The sequence below is a fragment of the Carcharodon carcharias genome (genome assembly GCF_017639515.1).
Source record: "Carcharodon carcharias isolate sCarCar2 chromosome 39 unlocalized genomic scaffold, sCarCar2.pri SUPER_39_unloc_2, whole genome shotgun sequence".
NCBI classification, from domain to species: domain Eukaryota; kingdom Metazoa; phylum Chordata; class Chondrichthyes; order Lamniformes; family Lamnidae; genus Carcharodon; species Carcharodon carcharias.
Window position 1 is genome coordinate 910,027 of NW_024470825.1, and position 11,672 is coordinate 921,698.

An 11,672-nucleotide genomic window follows, 5' to 3' on the forward strand; every position below is an offset into this window, starting at 1 on the left:
ATACATTGGGGTATACACACACTGTATACATTGGGGTATACACACACAAACACTATACATTGGGATACATACACACACACACATACTGAATACATTGGGGTATATACACACACTGTATACATTGGGGTATATATACACATGCAGTATACATTGGGATATACACACACACACTGTATACATTGGGGTATATACACACACACTGAATACATTGGGATATATATACACACGCAGTATACATTGGGGTATATACACACACACTGTATACATTGGGGAATGTACACATGCGCAGTATACATTGCGTTACACACACTGAATACATTGGGGTAAATACACACACACACTATACATTGGGATATACACACACACTGTATACATTGGGGTATACACACACTGTATACATTGGGGTATACACACACTGTATACATTGGGGTATACACACACACACTGTATACATTGGGGTATATACACATGCGCATGATACATTGGGGTACCACACTGTATACATTGGGGTATATATACACATGCAGTATACATTGGGATATACACACACACTGTATACATTGGGGTATATACACACACACTGTATACATTGGGGTATATACACATACAGTGTATACATTGGGGTATACACACATTGTATACATTGGGGGATACACACACTGTATACATTGGGGTATACACACACAAACAATATACATTGGGGTATATACACACACACTGTATACATTGGGGTATATATACACATGCAGTATATATTGGGATATACACACACACTGTATACATTGGGGTATATACACACACACTGAATAAATTGGGATATATATATACACACGCAGTATACATTGGGGTATATACACACACACTGTATACATTGGGGTATATACACATGCGCAGTATACATTGGGGTACACACATTGAATACATTCGGGTATATACACATACACTGTATACATTGGGGCATACACACACTGTATACATTGGGGTATACACACACACTGTATACATTGGGGTATACACACACTTTATACATTGGGGTATACACACACTGTATACATTGGGGTGTACACACACACACTGTATACATTGGGGTATACACACACACTGTATACATTGGGGTATATACACACACACTGTATACATTGGGGTATATACACATGCGCAGTATACATTGGGGTACCACACTGTATACATTGGGGTATATACACACACTGAATACATTGGGGTATATATAAACATGCAGTATACATTGGGATATACACACACACACTGTATACATTGGGGTATATACACACACACTGTATACATTGGGGTATATACACACACAGCGTATACATTGGGGTATACACACATTGTATACATTGGGGTATACACACACTGTATACATTGAGGTATACACACACAAACACTATACATTGGGGTATATACACACAAGCACACTGAATACATTGGGGTATATACACACACACTGTATACATTGGGGTATATATACACATGCAGTATACATTGGGATATACACACACACACTGTATACATTGGGGTATATACACATGCGCAGTATACATTGGGGTACACACATTGAATACATTCGGGTATATACACATACACTGTATACATTGGGGTATACACACACTGTATACATTGGGGTATACACACACACTGTGTACATTGGGGTATACACACACATTATACATTGGGGTATACACACACTGTATACAATGGGGTATATACACACACGCAGTATACATTGGGGTATACACACACTGTATACATTGGGGTATACACACACACACTGTATACATTGGGGTATACACGCACACACTGTATACATTGGGGTATATACACACACACTGTATACATTTGGGTATATATACACACACACTGTATACATTGGGGTATATACACATGCGCAGTATACATTGGGGTACACACATTGAATACATTCGGGTATATACACATACACTGTATACATTGGGGTATACACACACTGTATACATTGGGGTATACACACACACTGTATACATTGGGGTATACACACACATTATACATTGGGGTATACACACACTGTATACAATGGGGTATATACACACACGCAGTATACATTGGGGTATACACACACTGTATACATTGGGGTATACACACACACACTGTATACATTGGGGTATACATGCACACACTGTATACATTGGGGTATATACACACACACACTGTATACATTGGGGACATATACACACACAGTGTATACATTGGGGTATATACACAGGCGCAGTATACATTGGGGTATATACACACACACTGTATACATTGGGGTATATAAACATGCGCAGTATACATTGGGATACCCACACTGTATAAATTGGGGTATATACACACACACTGAATACATTGGGGTATATATACACATGCAGTATACATTGGGATATATACGCACACACACTGTATACATTGGGGTATATACACAAACACTGAATACATTGGGATATATATGCACACACAGTATACATTGGGGTATATACACACACACACACTGTATACATTGGGGTATACACACACACACTGAATACATTGGAGTATATATATACATGCAATATACATTGGGATATAGACACACACTGTATACATTGGGGTATATACACACACAATGAATATATTGGGATATATATACACATGCAGTATACATTGGGGTATATACACACATACTGTATACACTGGGGTATATACACATACGCAGTATACATTGGGGTACACACACACTGAATACATTGGGGTATACACACACACTGTATAAATTGGGGTATATGCACACTGTATACATTGGGGTATACACACACACTGTATACATTGGGGTATACACACAGTCTACATTGGGGTATACACACACACTGTATACATTGGGATATACACACACACACACACTGTATACATTGGGATATACACACACTGTATACATTGGGGTATATACACACATACACTGAATACATTGGGGTATATACACACGCGCAGTATACATTGGGGTATACACACTGTATACATTGGGCTATATACACACACACTGTATACATTGGGGTATAAACACACATTATACATTGGGGTATACACACACACACACACTGTATACATTGGGGTATACACACACTGTCTACATTGGGGTATACACACACACACACACACTGTATACATTGGGGTATACACACACTGTATACATTGGGGTATATACACACATACACTGAATACATTGGGGTATATACACACGCGCAGTATACATTGGGGTATACACACTGTATACATGGGGGTATACACACACACGCTGTATACATCGGGGTATACACACTGTATACATTGGGCTATACACACACACATTGTATACATTGGGGCATACACACACTGTATACATTGGGGTACACACAAACACACTGTATACATTGGGGTATATACACACTGTATACATTTGGGTATATACACACACACTGTATACACTGGGGTATATACACACACACACACTGAATTCATTGGGGTATATACACACCGCAGTATACATTGGGGTATACACACTGTATACATTGGGGTATACGCACACACTGTATACATTGGGGTATACACACACACTGTATACATTGGGGTATATACACAAACTACACATTGGGATAGACACACACACACTGTATACATTGGGGTATACACACACTTTATACATTGGGGTATATACACAACCACAGTATACATTGGGGTATATACACACACTGTATACACTGGGGTATACACACACACTGTACACATTGGGATATATACACACAGTATACATTGGCGTATACACACACACTTTATACATTGGGGTATATACACACTGTATACATTGGGGTATACACACACCGTATACATTGGGGTATACACACACTGTATACATTGGGGTATATACACACACTGTATACATTGGGGTATATACACACACTGTATTCATTGGGGTATACACACACACTATGTATACCTTGGGGTATACACACACACACTGTATACATTGGGGTATACGCACACACTGTATACATTGGGGTATACACACACACACTGTATACATTGGGTATACACACACACACTGTATACATTGGGGTATATACACACTATACATTGGGATATATATACACACACACTGTATACCTCGGGGTACATACACACGTGCAGTATATATTGGGGTACATACACACACACTGCATACATTGGGGTATATACACACACACACTGTATACATAGGGGTATACACACACACTGTATTCATTGGGGTATACACACACACTATGTATACCTTGGGGTATACACACACACTGTATACATTGGGGTATACGCACACACTGTATACATTGGGGTATACACACACACACACTGTATACATTGGGTATACACACACACACACTGTATACATTGGGGTATATACACACTATACATTGGGATATATATACACACACACTGTATACCTCGGGGTACATACACACGCGCAGTATACATTGGGGTACATACACACACACTGCATACATTGGGGTATATACACACACACACTGTATACATAGGGGTATACACACACACTGTATACATTGGGGTATATACATACTGTATACATTGGGATATACACACACTGTATACATTGGGGTATACACACACGGTATACATTGGGGTATACACACACACTGTATGCATTGGGGTATACACACACACTGTATACATTGGGGTATACACACACACTGTATACATTGGGGTATATACACAAACTACACATTGGGATAGACACACACACACTGTATACATTGGGGTATACACACACTTTATACATTGGGGTATATACACAACCACAGTATACATTGGGGTATATACACACACTGTATACACTGGGGTATACACACACACTGTACACATTGGGATATATACACACAGTATACATTGGCGTATACACACACACTTTATACATTGGGGTATATACACACTGTATACATTGGGGTATACACACACCGTATACATTGGGGTATACACACACTGTATACATTGGGGTATATACACACACTGTATACATTGGGGTATATACACACACTGTATTCATTGGGGTATACACACACTATGTATACCTTGGGGTATACACACACACACTGTATACATTGGGGTATACGCACACACTGTATACATTGGGGTATACACACACACACTGTATACATTGGGTATACACACACACACTGTATACATTGGGGTATATACACACTATACATTGGGATATATATACACACACACTGTATACCTCGGGGTACATACACACGTGCAGTATATATTGGGGTACATACACACACACTGCATACATTGGGGTATATACACACACACACTGTATACATAGGGGTATACACACACACTGTATTCATTGGGGTATACACACACACTATGTATACCTTGGGGTATACACACACACTGTATACATTGGGGTATACGCACACACTGTATACATTGGGGTATACACACACACACACTGTATACATTGGGTATACACACACACACACTGTATACATTGGGGTATATACACACTATACATTGGGATATATATACACACACACTGTATACCTCGGGGTACATACACACGCGCAGTATACATTGGGGTACATACACACACACTGCATACATTGGGGTATATACACACACACACTGTATACATAGGGGTATACACACACACTGTATACATTGGGGTATATACATACTGTATACATTGGGGTATACACACACTGTATACATTGGGGTATATACACACACACTATACATTGGGATATATATACACACACTGTATACCTCGGGGTACATACACACGCGCAGTATACATTGGGGTACATACACACACACTGCATACATTGGGGTATATACACACACACACTGTATACATAGGGGTATACACACTGTATACATTGGGGTATATACATACTGTATACATTGGGGTATACACACACTGTATACATTGGGGTATATACACACACACTATACATTAGGGTATACACACACACACTGTTTACATTGGGGTATAGACACACCGTATACATTGGGGTATACACACAGTGAATACATTGGGGTATATACACACGCGCAGTATACATTGGGTATGCACACTGTATATATTGGGGTATATACACACACAGTATGCATTGGGGTATATACAAACAGACTGTATACATTGGGGTATATACACACACGCAGTATACATTGGGAAATACACACACACACACTGTATACATTAGGCTATACACACACACTGTATACACTGGGGTATATACACACACACTGAATACATTGGAGTATATATATATATACATGCAGTATACACTGGGATATAGACACACACTGTATACATTGGGGTATATACACACACAATGAATACATTGGGATATATATACACACACAGTATACATTGGGGTATATATACACACACTGTATACATTGGGGTATATACACACACGCAGTATACATTGGGAAATACACACACACACACTGTATACATTAGGGTATACACACACACTGTATACACTGGGGTACATACACACACTGAATACATTGGAGTATATATATACATGCAGTATACATTGGGATATAGACACACACTGTATACATTGGGGTATATACACACACAATGAATACATTGGGATATATATACACATGCAGTATGCATTGGGGTATATACACACATACTGTATACATTGGGGTATATACACATACGCAGTATACATTGGGGTACACACACACTGTATAAATTGGGGTATATGCACACTGTATACATTGGGGTATATGCACACTGTATACATTGGGGTATACACACACACTGTATACATTGGGGTACACACACACTGTATAAATTGGGGTATATGCACACTGTATACATTGGGGTATATGAACACTGTATACATTGGGGTATACACACACACTGTATACATTGGGATATACACACACACACACTGTATACATTGGGATATACACACACTGTATACATTGGGGTATATACACACATACACTGAATACATTGGGGTATATACACACGCGCAGTATACATTGGGGTATACACACTGTATACATTGGGCTATATAAACACACACTGTATACATTGGGGTATAAACACACATTATACATTGGGGTATACACACACACTGTATACATTGGGGTATACACACACTGTCTACATTGGGGTATACACACACACACTGTATACATTGGGGTATACACACACACACACACACTGTATACATTGGGGTATACACACACTGTATACATTGGGGTATATACACACATACACTGAATACATTGGGGTATATACACACGCGCAGTATACATTGGGGTATACACACTGTATACATTGGGGTATATACACACACTGTATACATTGGGGTATACACACACACTGTATATATTGGGGTATATACACACACACTGTATATATTGGGGTATACACACACACACTGTATACATTGGGGTATATACACACACAGTGTATACATTGGCGTATATACACACACTGAATACATTGAGGTATATACACAAATGCAGTATACATTGGGATATATACACACACACTGTATACATTGGGATATATATACAAATGCAGTATACATTGGGATATACACACACACACTGTATACATTGGGGTATATACACACACACGGTATACATTGGGGTATACACACACAGTGTATACATTGGGTTATAAACACACTGTATACATTGGGGTATACACACACTGTATACATTGGGGTATACACACACAAACACTATACATTGGGATACATACACACACACACATACTGAATACATTGGGGTATATACACACACTGTATACATTGGGGTATATATACACATGCAGTATACATTGGGATATACACACACACACTGTATACATTGGGGTATATACACACACACTGAATACATTGGGATATATATACACACGCAGTATACATTGGGGTATATACACACACACTGTATACATTGGGGAATGTACACATGCGCAGTATACATTGCGTTACACACACTGAATACATTGGGGTAAATACACACACACACTATACATTGGGATATACACACACACTGTATACATTGGGGTATACACACACTGTATACATTGGGGTATACACACACTGTATACATTGGGGTATACACACACACACTGTATACATTGGGGTATATACACATGCGCATGATACATTGGGGTACCACACTGTATACATTGGGGTATATATACACATGCAGTATACATTGGGATATACACACACACTGTATACATTGGGGTATATACACACACACTGTATACATTGGGGTATATACACATACAGTGTATACATTGGGGTATACACACATTGTATACATTGGGGTATACACACACTGTATACATTGGGGTATACACACACAAACAATATACATTGGGGTATATACACACACACTGTATACATTGGGGTATATATACACATGCAGTATATATTGGGATATACACACACACTGTATACATTGGGGTATATACACACACACTGAATAAATTGGGATATATATATACACACGCAGTATACATTGGGGTATATACACACACACTGTATACATTGGGGTATATACACATGCGCAGTATACATTGGGGTACACACATTGAATACATTCGGGTATATACACATACACTGTATACATTGGGGCATACACACACTGTATACATTGGGGTATACACACACACTGTATACATTGGGGTATACACACACTGTATACATTGGGGTGTACACACACACACTGTATACATTGGGGTATACACACACACACTGTATACATTGGGGTATATACACACACACTGTATACATTGGGGTATATACACATGCGCAGTATACATTGGGGTACCACACTGTATACATTGGGGTATATACACACACTGAATACATTGGGGTATATATACACATGCAGTATACATTGGGATATACACACACACTGTATACATTGGGGTATATACACACACACTGTATACATTGGGGTATATACACACACAGCGTATACATTGGGGTATACACACATTGTATACATTGGGGTATACACACACTGTATACATTGAGGTATACACACACAAACACTATACATTGGGGTATATACACACAAGCACACTGAATACATTGGGGTATATACACACACACTGTATACATTGGGGTATATATACACATGCAGTATACATTGGGATATACACACACACACTGTATACATTGGGGTATATACACATGCGCAGTATACATTGGGGTACACACATTGAATACATTCGGGTATATACACATACACTGTATACATTGGGGTATACACACACTGTATACATTGGGGTATACACACACACTGTGTACATTGGGGTATACACACACATTATACATTGGGGTATACACACACTGTATACAATGGGGTATATACACACACGCAGTATACATTGGGGTATACACACACTGTATACATTGGGGTATACACACACACACTGTATACATTGGGGTATACACGCACACACTGTATACATTGGGGTATATACACACACACTGTATACATTTGGGTATATATACACACACACTGTATACATTGGGGTATATACACATGCGCAGTATACATTGGGGTACACACATTGAATACATTCGGGTATATACACATACACTGTATACATTGGGGTATACACACACTGTATACATTGGGGTATACACACACACTGTATACATTGGGGTATACACACACATTATACATTGGGGTATACACACACTGTATACAATGGGGTATATACACACACGCAGTATACATTGGGGTATACACACACTGTATACATTGGGGTATACACACACACACTGTATACATTGGGGTATACATGCACACACTGTATACATTGGGGTATATACACACACACACTGTATACATTGGGGACATATACACACACAGTGTATACATTGGGGTATATACACAGGCGCAGTATACATTGGGGTATATACACACACACTGTATACATTGGGGTATATAAACATGCGCAGTATACATTGGGATACCCACACTGTATAAATTGGGGTATATACACACACACTGAATACATTGGGGTATATATACACATGCAGTATACATTGGGATATATACGCACACACACTGTATACATTGGGGTATATACACAAACACTGAATACATTGGGATATATATGCACACACAGTATACATTGGGGTATATACACACACACACACTGTATACATTGGGGTATACACACACACACTGAATACATTGGAGTATATATATACATGCAATATACATTGGGATATAGACACACACTGTATACATTGGGGTATATACACACACAATGAATATATTGGGATATATATACACATGCAGTATACATTGGGGTATATACACACATACTGTATACACTGGGGTATATACACATACGCAGTATACATTGGGGTACACACACACTGAATACATTGGGGTATACACACACACTGTATAAATTGGGGTATATGCACACTGTATACATTGGGGTATACACACACACTGTATACATTGGGGTATACACACAGTCTACATTGGGGTATACACACACACTGTATACATTGGGATATACACACACACACACACTGTATACATTGGGATATACACACACTGTATACATTGGGGTATATACACACATACACTGAATACATTGGGGTATATACACACGCGCAGTATACATTGGGGTATACACACTGTATACATTGGGCTATATACACACACACTGTATACATTGGGGTATAAACACACATTATACATTGGGGTATACACACACACACACACTGTATACATTGGGGTATACACACACTGTCTACATTGGGGTATACACACACACACACACACTGTATACATTGGGGTATACACACACTGTATACATTGGGGTATATACACACATACACTGAATACATTGGGGTATATACACACGCGCAGTATACATTGGGGTATACACACTGTATACATGGGGGTATACACACACACGCTGTATACATCGGGGTATACACACTGTATACATTGGGCTATACACACACACATTGTATACATTGGGGCATACACACACTGTATACATTGGGGTACACACAAACACACTGTATACATTGGGGTATATACACACTGTATACATTTGGGTATATACACACACACTGTATACACTGGGGTATATACACACACACACACTGAATTCATTGGGGTATATACACACCGCAGTATACATTGGGGTATACACACTGTATACATTGGGGTATACGCACACACTGTATACATTGGGGTATACACACACACTGTATACATTGGGGTATATACACAAACTACACATTGGGATAGACACACACACACTGTATACATTGGGGTATACACACACTTTATACATTGGGGTATATACACAACCACAGTATACATTGGGGTATATACACACACTGTATACACTGGGGTATACACACACACTGTACACATTGGGATATATACACACAGTATACATTGGCGTATACACACACACTTTATACATTGGGGTATATACACACTGTATACATTGGGGTATACACACACCGTATACATTGGGGTATACACACACTGTATACATTGGGGTATATACACACACTGTATACATTGGGGTATATACACACACTGTATTCATTGGGGTATACACACACACTATGTATACC